At 49.5% G+C, this 18,932-nt stretch overlaps 1 pseudogene; it reads right to left on the bottom strand.

The window, feature by feature from the left end:
- The window catches only part of LOC104007709 (collagen alpha-1(I) chain-like), a 62,379-nt pseudogene extending 43,727 nt beyond the window's left edge, over positions 1 to 18,652 (bottom strand).
- Between the last annotated feature and the right edge of the window lie 280 nt (positions 18,653 to 18,932).

Here is an 18,932-nt window from a genome sequence, read left to right as displayed (position 1 = left end):
AAAAGTCTCAGTTCCTACTCAGACATCCGGAGAAACTTTTCTTTTTGCATACAGATGGCCTCTACTACACATATCTTCTAAATCATAGTGCATGTCTTCACCCAGAAAGGAGTGGAACACAAACCACCGAGACTCAAAAGGCAATGTGACTTTAGTGTTACACAGTTGAAGATTTTGTTTTATTTATCGGAAACAGACTGTAAAAAGTTTTCTTTTTTTTATTTTAATGGCAATTTGTAGAAAGCTTAATCTACACAGCATGCTTCATTTTTTGTGGTCTTGGGGTACTAAATGGAGAGAAAAAGAACATCTTTCATATGCCTGAACTCCTTTACCTATATATGTAATTGTCATCAGCTTTAAAAGCAATTCCATTGTTAAGTGGTCTTTCAAACCCTGATTCTACCATGATACTGCTTATGTCTGTCAAAACCCTTTGCATTTGTTGATGGCCTGAGAAGATTAGCGCTGGATCAGTTATGGGCAATTAAAGAGTTAAGTATCTGCTATTGAGTGACAGATGAAGTGATTGCACATTGGCAGTAGAGCAAAGGGGTTGTGTAGATGTGCTAAAGATACTGCAATATCTTATTTAGATTATTTTTAACCCCAGAGTCCAGCTAACCTTTATTTGTAAATAATGGTGCCCAACTTCATCTGGTGCGTACCTGTGCCTACAACTTTGTCCCCATTCAGTTTTTAGCAGCAATATGCAGAGGAGGGGACACTTGGCTGAAGTTTAAGAATTTTAGTTCTGTGAGTTGATTGGTTTTCTCCCATCTATTTTCTATTTTATGTTTCTCAAATTGCTCTGCTTTCACCAGGTATGGTGGGGTGGAGGATTCTCAGCTCTATTCCAAGCCTTCTGTCTTCCACTTAGGCAATTTTAAACTTCTGAGCCAAGGTTGCAACAATATGTTTTATCGCTAAGAATGTTCTTTTTTCCCTTCATCACGTTGGTCCCCTTTCCTCCAGCTCTGGACAATCTAAATTGTCTTGTTTTTGTTTTGAGACAGGGTCTCACTCTTGGCTCACTGTAACCTCTGCCTCTCGGGTTCAAGTGATTCTCGTGCCTCAGCCTCCCGAGTAGCTGGGATTACAGATGCATCACCACCATGCCTGTCTGGTTTTTGTATTTTTATTAGAGACAGGGTTTCACCATGTTGACCAGGCTGGTCTTAAACTCCTGACCTCAGGTGATCCACCTGCCTTGCCCTCCCAAAGTGCTGAGATTACAGACGTGAGCCACTGTGCCCTGCCTAAATTGTCTTGTTTTATAATCTGTAAATCTTAACGATTCTAAGCATTCCCTGTATCTGAGTGGGGACTAAAGAGCCAACAGGCAGCTCTGAGTGCATGAGTGCAGTTTGTCGACTGAAAAAATGATCTGTCCCAGCTGATTAGTTAGGGAACTTTGTATGACATATGATTGGTTAGGGAATTTTTATGCCATTATGTCAAGGTCTTAGCTGATTCTCAATCAATTTGTATCGTGCCTGAAGGGTGATAGACCGTCTACCAGCATTCTAGAACCCAGCAGGGTGAGGGTTGGGCCTCTGCTTTCAGTGTAACACACCCCTGCCATCCCAGAGACTGGGCTACCTTTCTAGAGAATGAACAAATGAGAGAGGGCTGTTGCCCAACTGTGCAGTGTAGGGAAAAGGATCTGGGATTTGAGTGGTTAGACAGATTCATCCAATCCTTATTTTGCCCCCACCTCCAGGGGTTTGGACTGCTGCCAAGTCCTGCACTTTTTTTTTTTTTTTGGTTTTTTTTTTTTTTAATTTCTGAGTTTTTTTTTGTCCCCACTGCTGGCCTTGGTATTCCATTTCCTGAAGCTGCTAAATTATAAACTAATCTGTCCATTTTCTAGCTTTCTTTTTTTTTTAATCTCTCGATTTCTCCATCCTGGTGAGTTTCGCTCCTTTTAAATGCCGTTTTAGTTAGGGAAGGAACAAGGATAGGTATGCATTTCCAATCCACCAGTGATTATGTGCCCCTCAATATGTACCACATGCGTAAACCTAATTGTCAAAACAAGGGCCTTTTAGATTTTTGGAGACAATCCAAACTCTCCATCTGCCTCTCGGAACTAAATTTGGGTGGAATTTTAAAGGTACTCTGGTATCAGCACAAGATAGTAAGAATAATACATGAAGTTTTATACCTTTTGTGGATTGATGGTACAGGTAACCAACAACCCTTTACCATAGTGATATACAGAAATAGAGTTTTAATTTCTGCATTTAAGTGGTGTGTGTGTGTGTGTGTGTGTGTGTGTGTGTGTGTGACGGAATCTCGCTCTGTCGCCCAGGCTGGAGTCCAGTGGCACGATCTTGGCTCACTGCAAGCTCCGCCTCCTGGGTTCACACCATTCTCCTGCCTCAGCCTCCCGAGTAGCTGGTACTACAGGTGCCCGCCACCACACCCGGCTAATTTTTTGTATTTTTAGTAGAGACGGGGTTTCACCGTGTTAGCCAGGATGTTCTCAATCTCCTGACCTCGTAATCCGCCCGTCTCGGCCTCCCAAAGTGCTGGGATTATAGGCATGAGCCACCTCGCCCAGCCTATCTTGTTTTCTAAACGTAATGAGTTGGGATGCTTTTAACTTGTAAGTTAGGTAATAGTCTTTGAAACATATATATTCTGTGCTTTTTAAATTTTTATTTAAACAGTTTCTGTCACCAGGCTAGAGGGCAGTGGCGCCATCTCTGTTCACTGCAACCTTTGCCTCCCGGGTTCAAGCAATTCTGTCTCAGTCTCCTGAATAGCCAGGATTAAAGGTGTGTGCCACCACACCCAGCTAATTTTTCTATTTTTGTTTTTTTAGTAGAGAAGGAGTTTTGCCCGGCCATGCACTCCAGCCTGGGTGACAGAGTGAGACTCCGTCTCAAAAAAAAAAAAAAAGTTTTGCCATGTTTGGCCAGGCTGGTCTTGAGCTCGTGGCCTCAAATGATAACAAGCGTAAGCCACTGTGCCCCGCCTACTCTGTGGTGTTTTTATGTCACAACAAACCTGTCTCAATGCACTCAAGGCATTTTCTCTATGTTTAGTGCCCAGTAATGCCTTTCCGATTTCATTACTTCGTGATTTAAACCTAACCTTCCATACTGTTAGATTATCAACAGAAATGAAGTAAGAGCATTTTCAAAGTTTGGTTTTCTCCTTTCCTAATTCTATGATTCTGCTGGAGGCAAGAATATAAACAACACTTTAAAAGCTTGCTAGAGGAGGGAAGAGAACTTCAGTGATCCCCAAAGAAAGACTGTATGTATGTATGTATGTATGTACGTATGTATTTTGAGACGGAATTTTGCTCTTGTTGACCAGGCTGGAGTGCAATGGTGCGATCTCGGCTCACTGCAACCTCCACCTCCTGGGTTCAAGTGATTCTCCTGCCTCAGCCTCCCGAGTAGCTGGAATTACAGGCATGCGCCACCACGCCTGGCTAATGTGTTTTTAGTAGAGACAGGGTTTCTCCATATTGGTCAGGCTGGTCTCGAACTCCCGACCTCAGGTGATCTGCCCGTCTCGGCCCCCCAAAGTGCTGGGATTACAGGCGTGAGCCACCGCGCCCGACAGACATCATTTTTAAATGTTAAAAAAGGGTTTAGGTAACATTAGCTGCATATTGCCCCAAATGACTGAGGATTTGGGACCAATGTATAGGAGGTCAGTCAGGGAAGGGAATAGTAGTGCAGAGCTTATGAGAAGTTCACATTGAGGAGGAAAATGGTGCTGTCCTTTCCAATTGGCATGATGCTACCACTCCCTTTTATGTATTGCTATAACTTGACATATGCTTTCCTAAAAATCACTATGTGAAATTGTACAAATTGAAAAAATGGGGTTCAGGCACAGCACTCAAACTTTGTCAGTGCAACATTACAAAACTGATAGAAACTAATTAAAAATGGAGTACAGTTTGCACGCGCTAAATGGTAAAGAAATACACAAATATTACAATCAATGTAGCACTTTACCTTGAAGAAGACCCACAGTTTGAGGAAGTGGAAGGGTTGCAGCTTGTGAATTGTCAGATGGTAGGGTGTCTTGGTTCACTTTGTGTTGCTATAACACAATACCACAGACTGGGTAATGTATATAAAGGAACTTATTTCTTACAGTTCTAGAGGCTGAGAAGTCCGAGGCTGATGGGCCCACATCTGGTGAGGGCCCTCTTGTGTCATCCCATGGTGGAAGGCAGAAGGGGAAGAGAGCAAGATGGGGACCAAGCCCACTCGCACAATAACTGACCCACTCCCGAGATAATTACATTAATCTACTGATGAGGGCAGAGCCCTCATGACATAATCACATAATCACCCCTTAATGAGCCCACCTCTCAACACCGTTGCAATGGGGATTAAGTTTCCCAGAGTAACAATGGGTTATACTACTACTAACTTAGTTCCGACCTTTAGTTCCGCCTGTAAATTTCATAAGGGGAATAGAGTTGCTGGTAATAAAGTGTTGAGTAAAATCTTGCTTTGAATTTCTCTGTTCCTAGGCCTTTATTCATTCAAGGTAGAAACTAATCGTTGGCTTTTCTTGCGTATATAACCTCAAGCTAAGACATGGGAAAAGCAGGTCTTTATATACATCTTTTAAGTCGAAAGTGAAGAGATCTTTTAGGAAAAGCAGCAAGGACCCTTCCTGAAGGTAAGGTATTACAGGAGTGAAGTAGTAGGTGTGGCAAGGTTACCAATGTCAAGCCTTTCAGGGGGTCAAATAATAAGTATCTCTTGATATGCCTTATCTATATGACCCAAATCTTTTAGCTATTTCAAGGTTTGACCTTAAATCTTTATGTTCTTACACTTATGGCCATAGGTCCAGGATGGGTAATGGGTGATAAGAAAACTGAACTGATGTTGACCTCTTTAAAAAGCAGAGGACTCCTATTTCCTTAACTGTAAGCCCTGTGCTGTACTGTGGCATGAATGAGAAGACCAACATTACTGTAGTTGTATAATAATAGCAGCAAGGAAGTTCCATTGCCCAGCTAGGGGACTGCAGGATCATGCAACCATTGCAACACTGTTTCTGGCACTGTTCAAGGGCTTTGGTTAGTAACCTGTTTAGTCTTCTACATGAACTCAATCTTCAGAACCATCCTATGAAATAGAGACTCATGGCCCTATTTTACAGACCTTAAGAAGGTCATATAGGCCAGGCGGGGTGGCTCACACCTTATAATCCCAGCACTTTGGGAGGCCAAGGTGGGCAGGTCACTTGAGCCCAGGAATTTGAGACAGCCTAGGCAACATGGTGAAACCCATCTCTATATTAAATAAAAATATTTAATATATTTTTTTAATTTTTGTTTTTTGAGACGGAGTTTCACTCTTGTTGCCCAGGCTAGAGTGCAATGATGTGACCTCAGCTCACTGCAACCTCCGCCTCCTGGATTCAAGCGGCTATCTTGCCTCAGCCTCCCAAGTAGCTGGGATTACAGGTGTGTGCCACCACATCCAGCTAATTTTTGTATTTTTAGTAGAGATGAGGTTTCACCATGCTGGCCAGGCTAGTCTCGAATTCCTGATCTCAGGTGATCCACCCGCCTCGGCCTTCCAAAATGCTGGGATTACATGTGTGAGCCACCGCGCCTGGCCTTAAAATATTTTAAAATAAAATTAAAAATTGTTATAGATAGCTAGCAGTAAGTGGTAGAGTTAGGATTGTAGCCCGGCAGGCTGGCTCTGGATCCGGTCTCTTCCCCATGATCCTACAGTACATCACTCAGATTTCACCCACATTTTGAATTGCCTATAGGAAGTTCCATTCAGATAGAAAACCCAGACACAAAACATTCTGTGAAGCTCTGTGTCTTCAGCACTTTTAAAAGTTTTGTTCACTGTTATTTTCAAATTTAAAAACCCTACAAACCTGAAAAGAGTGATCAACTCCACAGTTATCATTAATCATGTAGTATTGTGCGTGTAACTGCTGAAGCTGTCATTTTTACCACTTCCGCAAGAACTATTGGCACCATCTAGGGTTTGTATGGGAGTTCTGGAGCTGGGATGGCCCTTCAGAGTTGAACCAAACTGAGACAGGACAGCTGGGACTTTATCCCAGCATTAGCCAGTCATTGGCTACAGGCCAGTCCTTTCGAGGAGGCACAACCTTGGGCAAGCCGTCCCTGTGAGAGAGGCTAGTTCCCAGTGATGGACACAGTTATATGCTGATTTCCAGTGAAGAATGCAGCCATGAGCTACAACTGCGAGTCTGCAGCAGCTGACAGTGCCGGTAGCAGGGGAATGGGTACATGGGACCTGCACATGCAACTGTGGTGCCGTTTTCCAATCATTAAAAGAAAAAAGTTGGGAGGCCGGGTGCCCATAATCCTAGCACTTTGAGAGGCTGAGGTGGGAGGAACACTTCAGCTCAGGAGTTCAAGGCTGCAGTGAGCTCTGATGGCACCACTGCACTACAACCTGGGCTATAGAGGGAGACCGTGTCTCGAAAAAAAAGGTAAAAATTTAAAAAAAGCCTATGCCACGTTGTCTGCTTAACAAGGTCAGAACCACGGTTTCTGCTGATGTGTGTACTAGCTTGTTAGGGCTGCCCAAACAATACACAAACTTTAAACTGGGTGGTTTAAACATCAGAAATGTGTCTCACAGCTCTGGAGACCAGAAGTCCAAATGGTCAGCAGGGTTGGTTCTCTCTAGGGCTTTCAGGGAAGCCTCCGTTCCTGGCCTCTCTCCTTGGATTGTAGGTGGCCATCTTCATGTTCACATGCTTTTCTCCCTGCACACTGTATGAGTCTCTCCAAATTTCCTCTTTTTATGACACTGGTTATATTGGACTTGTTCTCACCTTAATGACCTCATGTTAATTGGACTAATTACATCTGCAATGACCCTATTTCCAAATAAGTTCACATTCTGATGTACTGGTGGTTGGGATTTCAGTGTATGAATTTTGATGGGGACACAGTCCATAACAAGTATGTTTGGTCATTCGGAACAGAAGCACTGTATTGACCCTTGACCCCTGACTGGCCCCTGCACGTCCACTCCCAGCCCTTCTCAGTCACTGTTCCTTTCCCTTTCCCTCCTTCCCTCTCTCCCTCCCTTCCTTCATTCCTCTCTTTCTTTTTGAGATGGAGTCTTGCTCTGTCACCCAGGCTGGAGGTTAGTGGCATAATCACAGCTCACTGCAGTATTGACCTCCCATGTTCAGGCGATCTTCCCACCTCAACCTCCCGAGTAGCTGGTACCATAGGTGTGCAGAACCACACCTGGCTAATTTAAAAACATGGTTTTTTTTTCTGTAGAGATGTGGTCTTGCTATGTGTCCCAGGCTGGTCTCGAACTCTCCTCTCATTTTCAAGCTCCCATTGCATTCCTGCTCTCTTTTGTCTTCTTTGTTTCCCTATAAAGTTAGATCGTTGTTTTTTCCCCATTATAAAATCTTTTAAATGATCAAAATTCCAGCAATAAAGTATATAAAAGCTATTTTTAAAAATCCCCTGACAGCTTTCTAACAGACTCCTGCCTTAATATTGTGTGGCACTGCCTTCTAGACACCTCCCTATTTTTATTCTGTCATTCAGCCCCCTTTTCTCCTCTTCCCAAACCAGGAAAAGTCTGAGTTTATTATTTTTTTGAGACAGAGTCTCACTCTGTTGCCTAGGCTGGAGTGCAGTGGCATGATCTCGGCTCACTGCCAACTCCACCTGCCAGGTTCAAGCGATTCTCCTGCCTTAGCCTCCTGAGTAGCTGGGATTACAGTCACCTGCCACCACACTCAGCTAATTCTTGTATTTTTAGTAGAGACGGGGTTTTGCCATGTTGGCCAGGCTGGTCTCGAACTCCTGACCTCAGGTGATCCACCCACCTTAGCCTCCCAAAGTACTGGGATTACAGGTATGAGCCACTGTGCCCAGCCAAAAAGCCTGAGTTTATTGTTAACACTGACTGCCAGCATTTTTTCTCCACACTTCCAATTCTTTTACGCCTTTCTCTTTCTAATAATATAGCCAATAGCCTTCAGATATTGCAGAAGGTGTCTTCCTGGCCTCTGAAGTCACTTCGCCCTTAGGTAAGCCCTTGGGGACACTTGCACCATGACTTAGGAGCCTGGCCCTTCCAGAGGGTGTGGCTGTTTTGCAACCCTCCAGTGACCTCTCCTCTAGCAGAAGGTGAGCCCAGGGTCCAGGCTCCTGGCCCAGCCAGGGCCTGAAGCCATGAGATTTCTTTAATTCGAATGACCCCTTTTTTCCTCAACATCTTCATCTCTTTCTCCCATAACTCAACCCGAAACCATCAACCAGAGGCCCATCACCCAGTTCTCTCCTTCCCCTCTCTCAGCCTCAGCCTGATGACAAGGCACAAACAGCCCGGCCAGGGTCTGTACCTAGGGTGGGCAGAGCCCATGCCTGCTTCCAGATCCTGGCAAGCTCCACCCTCCCACGTCCTGCCTGGACTATTTCAGTAGTTTCAACTGCTGTCTCTGCCACCAGGATCTCCCCTCAGACCACTATCCTTGTGGCTGTAGGGTAAGCTTCTGAAACTGGCTGGATTAAGTTGCTAACCTGCGTTAAACTCTCCCTTCACAGTCTTGTCTGGAGTGTGACTGGGGTTGAGCTTTCCAGGCTCTGGTTGGCCTTCAAAGGGAAGCATCCCACAAGATCCCTCAGCCCCTCTGAGTCCTTGACTCCTGTACAGCACAGCCCGATGGGGGCTTTAACTCTCATCCATCCATTCATTTATTTATCCAGCCAACGAGTTTTTATTTGGTTTAATATTTAGGTGCCAGGCACTATCCACGATTCTAGCACTAGGACAGCAGCAAACAAAATAGCCCCAATTCCCTGCCGCATGGCACTTCTATCCCTGTGTGCTTCAAGAGCCTTCCAGCTGGGTTCTTGGTTCCACCTGAGAGATAGGCCTGCCCCACTCCATCACAACGGCTGGCACCGCAGGCGATCCGACACATTAGGTGAGACTGTCTCTTCATATCCCTCATATCTGGGATGCTACACTGGGCAGGCATCAACAGCTGTAATGCCCACGCAACCCCAGTCACTTACCAAGCAACCACAGCTTGTTCTGTGCCCCAAAAATCCCCAGCTCTGGCCGGGCACAGTGGCTCACGCCTGTAATTCCAGCACTTTGGGAGAGCAAGGAGGGGTGATTGCTTGAGGCCAGGGGTTTGAGACCAGCCTGGGCAACACAGCAAGACCCCATCTCTAATATATATATATAAGATTATACATATATGTATAAGATTATATATATATGATTTTACATATATATAGATTATATATATTAGATTATATATATGATTATATATTAGATTATATATATGATTATATATATTAGATTATATATATATTATCTGCAGGGATCTATTTATATATATTATTTATATGTATTACATATTTTATATATATATACAAAAATAAAAAATTAGCCAGGCATGGTGGGACATGCCTATAGTCCCAGCTCAGAGTTCCCTTCAAGGCTTGTTTTCTACGCTGCAGAGCAGAATGCCCGAGGCAATTAGGCTGAATGCTGTCCCTGGCAGATGTGGCTGGCTGTCCATCTTGGTCCTAGACCTCTGGACACCGAGTGTAGACTTCTCACCCGGCAGAGCTGCCGCTCAGAGCTCAGGGCTTGGCCGGCACTGACAGATTGTACCACTAGATGACGCTTGTGGATTACATTTGCTATAGTGCCTTGGAAGTTGCAGCAAACAATTGCTGAGTTTCCCACTGTTCAGAGTTGATTTCACATAGTATTAAGCTTTTATGTTCTATCACACTTCTGAGTGTCACAAGTGTCCCCGGTTCCCTGACCTTTGCATCTCTACATCCCTGCCCCTAGTCCTTTGTGGAGGAGCCAGGAGGAAGAGGGGATTCCTGCCTCACTTTCCCTCCCGTTCCCAAAGCCCTCCTCCCCCAACTGCCCTCCCCCTCCCTCAGTAGCAACAGCCTTTGCCTCTGCAAGTCCCCAGCAAATTACAGTACAGGCTGGCAGTGGGGATTTGGGAGGATGTTCCAGAAGACCCCAGCTCAAGTGTAGGGATTGTTAAATGTTTAGTTCAAGCCATGGCTGTTCCAGGTGGGCCACCAACTCCTTCAAGTCGGAGACGTCAGGCCCACTAAGGATGTGCCTATGGCCACAAAATGCCAAGTTTGCTTACTTTGATGCATCAAAGGAACCCACATGTTGGGTGAGCCTTCGGAGCCACTCAATAAAAGGGTTAGGAAGGGTTTTTTGTAGGGTCAGGTTGTTGAGGTGGGCTTACCTGGTTAGGGTTGGTTGGTTGGAAGAAAGGGGGCCTTGGCTGATTCATTCAGGCTCAAAGCAGGGATCTTTTTATCTGTAGGAGGCAGTTCCCCTGTGGCTTTGAGAAACATTGCTTTGTGACTTTGTGGGTCTATTTTTGTGTTTTAGAAGTTAAGATCTTGAGGTGGCAGTCAACTGGTTTCTCAGAGACCAAGTCTTAAACGTGCTTGTAACCCACAGTGAGTCCAGCTGGGTGTTTTGCAAGCAAATTTTTTTGTTTGTATAGTTTTTTTTAGCAATGGGGTTTCACTATGTTTCCAAGGCTGGTCTGAAACACCTGGGCTCAAGCCATCTTCCCACCTCAGCCTTCTGAGTAGCTGGGACTACAGGCACATACCAGCTACAAGCAAGTTTTGAATGTGTTTTTTTCTCCAAGAAGCTTTCTGATTTACACCTAAGATAGGGATTCACCAATTCACCAACGTGAGACATTGCGTCTCTGTCCTCCACCTTCCTAAGATACCTGGCTTTGTGTGTGTGTGTGTGTGTGTGTGTGTGTGTGTGTGAGAGAGAGAGAGAGAGAGAGAGAGAGAGAGAGAGATGCATTTATCCTCCCCGTTTGCAAGTGAATTTTCCCATGAGGTATCACCCTTTGGCATAGTCCTCCATTTGGACTGGGTGAGGTGGCACTTCCTTTTCTTTGTCTTACACTGAGCTTTGACATTAGAATATTTTGTCCTTTGGCCCCAACTTTACTTAATTTGATGACACTCCCTCTGCAAGGGTCATATGCTTCTGACCTCTCTCTGCCAGCCCAAACCCAGTCCAGGCCAAGTCTGTGGTCATGGTATCTGTGACTATGATCACATCCCTTCCTGTTCCTGTTGGCTATCACAGCCTCATTCTTGGTACTGGATAGCTTCCAGCTGTCCTGCCACCCACCATCCACCCTGCTCTGCACCTGGAGGCTGATGTTCATGGACTGCCTCAATGCTTCCCCTGCCTCTTTGCTTTGTGGTCAAGCAAAGTGGAGCGGAGAAGCCTGGGGGAGGATAGTGGGGTCAGGGTAGTCCTTCCTGGGCTCATTTCCTGTCCAGTTGCCTCTGGCGGGCTGAATCTCCCAGCAGAGGCTGGAGCCCTTGAAGGGGCCCTGCACCTAGCTTGCCCTCTCTCTCTAGGTCTGGTTAACTGCTCCCTCCTCTTGCCTTTCCCCTTTGGTTCCTGGGAACTGGACCATCCCCTGGCTATCCTACACCTTGTCCACACCCTTGAGCATGCCACCTGCTCCCTGTTTTGACCCTGCTGACAGGTCTTTTCAGTCTCGCTCTTCTCCCAGGCTGGAGTGCAGTGGTGAGATCTCAGCTCACTGCAACCTCCACCTCCCAGTTTCAAGTGATTCACCTGTCTCAGCCTCTCAAGTAGCTGGGATTACAGGCTCCCACCACCACGCCTGGCTTTTTTTTTTTTTTTAGTAGAGATGGAGTTTTGCCATGTTGTCCAGGCTGGTCTTGAACTCCTGACCTCAAGTGATCCATTTGCCTCAGCCTCCCAAAGTGCTGGGATTACAGGCGTGAGCCATCACCCCTGGCCTGCATCTTTTTTAGATCCCCACAGCCTAGCACAGAGCCTGGCACATAACAGATGCTCTGTTGGATGGGCAAACTAACACCTCCCCCTTTCTATGATTCTGGTTCTCTTGGGCTTGTCCTGAGATGGGATAAACAGAACTCCACACATGACTCCAGGGGAGGCAAACAGGATAGAGTATTCATCATTCATTCATTCATTCATTCGTTCATCCAACACATATTTATGGAGCACCCACTCCATGCTGAGAGTACTATGGTGAGCAAACCAGACAGGGCGGTTTCCTGAGAGAGACAAGCATGGATGGGATTAACATAAACTTGTGAGACTACAGCAGTCAGCTTTGAAGGAGCAAAACATGGTGCTACAGAACATGTGATGGGACTGAGCATGGTGGAGAGTCACCTTATATGCGCACTGTGAATAATTCTAAATCCCAAACACATCTGGCCTCCAGATTCTTGTTAAAGAGGCCAGTGGGGCCAGGCGCGGTGGTTCAGGCCTGTAATCCCAGCACTTTGGGAGGCCAAGGCAGGCGGATCACCTGAGGTCGGGAGTTCGAGACCAGCCTGACCAACATGGAGAAACTCCGTCTCTACTAAAAATACAAAATTAGCCAGGTGTGGTGGTGCATGCCTGTAATCCCAGCTACTCGGGAGGCTGAGGCAGGAGAATCACTTGAACCCAGGAGCCAGAGGTTGCAGTGAGCCGAGATGGGGCCATTGCACTCCAGCCTGGGCAACAAGTATGAAATTCCGCCTAAAAAAAAAAACAAAAAAAGAGGTCAGTGGACCATCCATTCTCTCACATATTCTCATTGAGGGGGTCGGGGCATCATACTAGCACATTTAAGTATGCTAAAAATGATGGTCCTACTGTGTAAAGCATGATTCCATTTTGGTAGAAACAACAAATGGTTTTTGAGCACCCAGACAACTACCAGTGTTCCAGGCACCGAGGATAGGGCAGTGAACAAAATAAGGCCTCTGCGTTCACAAAGCTGACAATATTGTATAATTTATTTATTAATTTATAAATTAATTAATTTATTAATAAGGCCCTGCTCTGTCACCCAGGCTGGAGTGCAGTTGTGTCATCATAGCTCACTGCAACCTTGAACTCCTGGGCTCAAGCGATACCCTAGATCATCTCGTCTCAGTCTCCTGAGTAGCTGGGATTACCAGCATGAGTCACCACCGGCCTTTTTTATCCTCTAAAGAATGCATACATGCATAGATTTGCAGATAAGAAGCCCTGGAAAGACAGACACGAATATTCTGAGTGCTTCTTTCTAGATAAAGGTATGATGAGTGATTCTTTTTCTTTTTTCCTTCTCCACATTTCAAACCTGCAACGCCTATGACACATTATTGAATTAGGTTTTTCTTTCTTAGTTTATTTCAATGTATTAATTTTTTAAAATTGACGAATAGTAATTAGGCATATTCACAGTAACACAGTGAGGTTCCGATTCGAATTAGGTTTTTTTTTTTTTTTTTTTAAGTGGATGGTGGTCTTTAATTAGTCTCATGCAGTTCTCAACCCACACCAGCAGAGAGCGCTGTGCCCGCAGGACTCGGGCGGGGCCGTGCCGCGCTTTTCTCCCCAGCAACACCCGCCCGCGCACAGCCCTGGAGGCGCGGCCTCGCGGCATCCCCGGCCAGGCCTCACCCCGCCCTGCCCCCGCTCGCCGAGCGCCCGGCAGGGGCGGTGGTTGCGGCGCTGCGCCTCGCCCGCGCCTCTCCCCGGCCGACCCGGGCGCAGCGGGCGGGGCCCAGGCAACCCGCCCTCCCCTCACCTCCTTGCCCCGCCCTCCCCGCGCCCTCCCCGCCCTCCCCGCGCCCTCCCCGCCCTCCCCGCGCCCTCCCCGCCCTCCCCGCGCCCTCCCACCCAGCGCGGGGTCGGCGCGGCTGCGGCTGGCTCTTACTTTGGGGCCGGATGGCGAGACGTGACTGCCGCGGCTCGGGCTGCGCCGGGAACAGGCGCGGGGGTGGGAGGGGAGGCCGGGCTTCGGGGCACCTGGCGGTCGAGGCGGTTGGAGGGGGCAGCGGTCGGGCCCCGCCCCCAGCACCGCGTTCCCAGGCGCGGGGGAAGGGAAATGGGCGCCTCCCTGGCGCTCGAATCCTGCCTGGGCCTCGGCGAGTGCGCGCCAAGCCCGTTCCTTCCGCTCCCTGTCCCGCCGCGCCCGGGCCGCCCCGCAGCAGGGAGAGCCCGGCCTGGGACGGCGGGCGGGTTCCCCTCTGGTGCGCAGTAGGTTGCCAGGGCCTCTTTTCGAGACCAGGTGAAGAATTTGTGGGTTGGAGTCAGATCCATTCACAGTTCAACCCTGGTGGTGTTTCTGTCCAGTCTCAGTTTCCTGATCTGTAAAATGGGAAAAGGAGTATCTTTCCTTCTAGTAGTCCCACGGGCTGTCGCATCAGGAAGCTTGTGACCTACAAGGAGAGGTGACAGGGAGAATCCCAAGAACAATTACCAGGCTTTGTCTTTCTGCCGCCAGTGGCTAAGAAGGAGCAGCACTGTCCAGCCCGCCATCTAAGAAGGGGCCATTTCTGGACCCTGCTCTGTATTTCCAGAGGCTGTTGACAATCGCCTTCATTTTCTTTTTCTTTCTTTCCTTCTTTCTTTCTTTCTCTTTCTTTCTTTTTCTTTTCTTTTTTTTCTTTGACGGCTAAATAGTACTCCATTAGTATAGATGTACCACATTTTCTTTTTTGACAGAGTCTCACTCTGTTGCCCAGGCTGGAGTGCGATGGCTTGATCTCAACTCACTGCAACCTCTGTCTCCCGGGTTCAAGCGATTCTCCTGCCACAGCCTCAGGAGTAGCTGGAATTACAGGCATGCGCCACCCCACGCCCGGCTAATTTTGTATTTTTAGTAGAGACGGGGTTTCTCCATGTTGGTCAGGCTGGTCTCGAACTCCTGACCTCAGGTGATCTGCCTGCCTCGGCCTCCTAAAGTGCTGGGATTACAGGCGTGAGCCACCGTGCTTGGTCAATCGCCCTCATTTTCTTGCTAGGAAATACCCTCCAATAAATACTGGGTACACGTCACAGAATTTTCTTTCCGTGGTGGGATTCAAAGGGAGAAAAGTGCAGGAGTATTCCAATAACATGCTTTCTCTCTGGGTTTAAAGCCCACACCCCCAGGATTAGGCGCGGCTTTTGTAGGACTCTGATTCCCAGGCTTAAGCAGAAAAACACAGAATCCTAGGCTCTTAGCGCTGAAAGTCAGAGAGGACTTGCCCTACCACTTTTAACTGCTGATCTACAGATTTCAGCTATATGCCGTGCTGGTTGCTGCTTCAGCAAGTTATTACATGTCTCTCAGCCTCAGTTTTCTCAGCTGTCATATGGGAAAAACACTGCCTGGTGGAGAAGGGTCTGGTGCTCAGGAGTCTCCTATTTTCACAGAGCTTCATGAGTCCTTTAGGCAACATTGTCCTTTGTCAGGAAATTCTTCCTATTGTTCTCTTAGACCCTCTAGGCTCAGGGCCATATTTCTGCTTTTCAGTCTTGGAAAAGGATAGCTGGTCACCTCCTTGGTAACCGATGTCATTTCCCTTGCAGCAGGGAGGCCAAGTTCCTCAGCCTGACTTTCCCTCTTCTGGGTCCTCCTCTATGAACCCTGTAGATCCAGGAGGTGGGGATGGTCAGATGCTGAGTGAGGAGTGGCAAGGCCCAGACTCGGAGACTCTCCTAAATTTGTGAAAAGAGTTATTAGCAAAACAGGAGGAAGGGAACAGTCACTGAAAATTCTCCCCATGCTGAGCACTGCTAGGGGATTTATCTCAAGACTCCCAACAAGAACCTTTGGGGCCAGGAATCATCACCTCTGTTTTCCCAGAAAGCAGAGGACCTGTTCCCCAGATCCCCCATCTGGCCATGGCTGGGCCTCCTCCACCTCTGAGGCCCAGCGTTGCAGAGGATGGTGACACATCCGCCTTGGGGCCCCCTGCAGGGATGTGGGGTTGATGAGAACTGGCTGCAGTGCCTCGTTCTCCCACCAGTGAGGTTTGTGGTGGTTATCACTAGCTTCAAAGGTCAGCTGGCTCTTGGGAAACAAATAGAAGCCTCACCCTCCCTTCCCGTTGGAAAGTTTGGCCTCAGCTGCAGAGTGGATGCCTGGGAGAGGCTGCAACATCCAGCCTCAGGGAGTCCAGCTGCCCCTGGAGGTCTGCCAAGGCTGTTCTCGGGGTTTGTCCCAGTTGGGTCTGAAGGCCAGGAGGCTGCACTCTACTGTGGCGGTCTGACCTGGACACTCCCTGGTGACCATCTCCATCAGTGGTTCTCCTCTCTAACTGCTCATTAAAAGTCTGCTGATGCCTGGGCCGCACCCCAGACCAATAAAATCAGATTTCCTGGAGGAGGGCCATGCATCAACATTTTTCTTTTTTAAAGCACCCCTAGATAATTTCAGAGTGCCGTCAGGATTGAGGGATGCTGATGTAGATAAACATAAACGTTAGTGATCAAAGGACAGAATAGGAAAAATATTTGAAATCTGGATGAAAGAGGATCTGCATTAGACAGCAGCCATCCAAGGCCAGGAGGCTTGGCGGCTAGGATTGAGCAGGACTGTGGAATTCTTGGAAGGAATTCATCTGTCTGGGAACTGGCATGACTCGGTTCCCCAGGGGCAGCGGGCGGAACCCCGTGACTCCAGGTCCTCGGTCCTCCTGGGCCACTGTGCCTGCCTCTGTGGTCTGCATCTGGGCCGTGATGCGCCTCTGAGCCTCAGGTCTTCCAGTCAAACTGGACTCCCTGCCATTCCCAGAACGCAGTCTGCTCTTTCTTGCTTCTCGGTTTGGGTTTCAGGCATTTGTTTCTGTCTGGAATGTCTTTTCCGATCTGTTCAAATCATTCCTTTTCAAGGTCCCTGCCCTACTGCCAGCTCCACCAGGAAGCCCTCGCCACAGCTTCTGCATGTGCCTGTACTCCACAGCGCCCTCCTGCCGCACTGCCCAAGGTGTGCCCAGACTATAAATGCAGAGGGTGAGGACCAGTCAAATCCCCTCCTCCACCTGTCCCGGGGGCGGAAGGCACCGTGCACAGAGGAGCCTCCCACCTCTTTTGAATGCCATGGACTGTGTCCGTGTTCCAAGACTGGGTGGAAGCCTCTTCTCTGCCCACACCCCTTCCTGATAGTTCTCCAGCCCCCCTGCCGCATTTCCTGAGTGCCACGGCTCCTTGTGGTTAGCAGTCAGTGACAGGGAAGCGCTGGGACCAGGCCTTTTTACCCAGCACGTGGTGTCTACAGTGCCAGTGGAGCCTCCCCCGGAGAGGGTCGGCGTAGAGTGGGGTGGGGAATGAAAGCTTTTCCCACAGACAGACCCAGAGTCTTAAGGGGAAGGGGAAGACCCCAGCGACCTCCGGTGTCACCGAGGCCCGCGCTGGTGCTCAGGAACCGCCTTCTCCCAATAACGCAGCGCGAGCGACATGGGGCGGGGGCGCCTCGGGCGCGCTGGCTGGGGGCCCGCGGGGCGCCGCTCCGCAGTGGAAGGGGGCAGGCTTCGGAAGCGGCCGCCGGCTGCTGGGGGTGGGAGACTTGCTCCCTCCTTCAGTCGCCCGCTGTCAGCCCGCGCTGCAGGTGACCTGGTCAGTGCCGATCGCCCCGCCCCCGCGCAGCCGTCTCCGTGGGGTTTTCCGGCTCTGCGCGCCTCAAACGACCTCGGCTGCCGCCTGCCCGGCAGCTCCCCGCGGTCCCCCACGTTCCCCCGCCCCCCGGGCCGCGCGGCAGGCCTTTCTGATGAGTCAGCGGGAGCCCGGGAGCCTCCAACCGCCCCGGGCATCTGCTCCGGTGACGCACCCTGAGTCAGGGGCGCCCGGGCCGCCGCCGAGGCCGAGCGCGCAGCCGGGAGCGCCGAGCGCAGCCCCTACGCCTGCCGCGGGCGCCCACCCAGCCCGGCCCGGCCCCGCACCCTTCCTCCCTCGCTCCCAGCGCCGCACGCCCTGCACTCCCTGGCCCAGCTCCAGGCTGACATCAGACGCTGGCCGCCCGGCCACCCTCTGAGTCAACAGTTTCCGAAGCAGAGCCCGCTGCCAGGGGCGGGGAGAAAGCGCGGCCTCCGGGGGAGGCGGGGGCAGGCACCGGTCTGGCAGCCGCGGGAGGGCGGAGGTGGGTGGGGACGCCGGAGCCTTTTACAAGAAGTCACGGGGGATGGGGGAGAAGAGAGGGCGAAAACCACCCTCTGCAGAGCTGCCGGGGCGGAGAGGAAACCCGCCGCCCCCCACAGCCACGTGCTGAAGCCCTCACTGAGTGGGTGGCTGGGAAGGGAACCCGAGGGCGGGAGGAGGGGGAGGCACTTGCTGGGAAAGGCCCTGGGCCAAGTTTCTGAGGGAGGAAAAGAACCACCTTTGGACACCCTGGGTCCCAGGGGCCCAGCAGATATTTGTGTCTGAATAACAGGGCCCCACCCAGTTCCCTTTGATGGGAGCAGCTCTGGCCAAGCCCTACTCTTGGGGACTGGTGCTGCCTGCTTGGGGTCCGACTTGAAGAACTGCACTGACCTAACCTGACCGCCTCCCTTGACCACAGACCCTGTCACCATCGTGGGATGATGGGGTTGGAAGGATGTATGTCTGAGGGTAAAGGAATTCAAGAGCCCCAGTCCACTGAGAGTCACCTTCCTCGCTGTAACAAGGCTGGGCACTATGGTCTGCCCCTGAGTTGGTGCTCGGTAACCACTCTGAGAGGCTGCATCTGTGGTTCTAGAATGCTCAAAGTGAGCAAGAGACCCTTAAAAAAGCATCTACCTGCAGGGGGACTAAGTGGCTTCTAGAAGCTTCTTTAACCCCGCAGATTTCCCTGATCACGTCAAGCAGGAAGGAAGGGTGACGTGGAGCCAGGAGGACAGAGTAAGGCAGCAAGCATCCACAGGTGCTTGGATTTCCTTCCCTCCACCCCATCGCACCCCGCCCACCCATGCCATGCCCCCCAGGATAGCAAGACAGGGCTGTCATTGGTGGGCCTCCAGCTGGAATTCACGCTCAGCTTCTTTCCGGGATTTGAACTTGTTGTTCTTTCCAAAGCCATGGTTCAATAAATGATGCCAACCTGGGGAGGGGAGGTGTCTTTCTCATCTTGCAGGCAGAAGCGGCATA

This window comes from Pan troglodytes, chromosome 7 (assembly GCF_028858775.2).
Source record: "Pan troglodytes isolate AG18354 chromosome 7, NHGRI_mPanTro3-v2.0_pri, whole genome shotgun sequence".
NCBI classification, from domain to species: domain Eukaryota; kingdom Metazoa; phylum Chordata; class Mammalia; order Primates; family Hominidae; genus Pan; species Pan troglodytes.
This window is presented reverse-complemented; position numbering and strand designations above follow the sequence as displayed.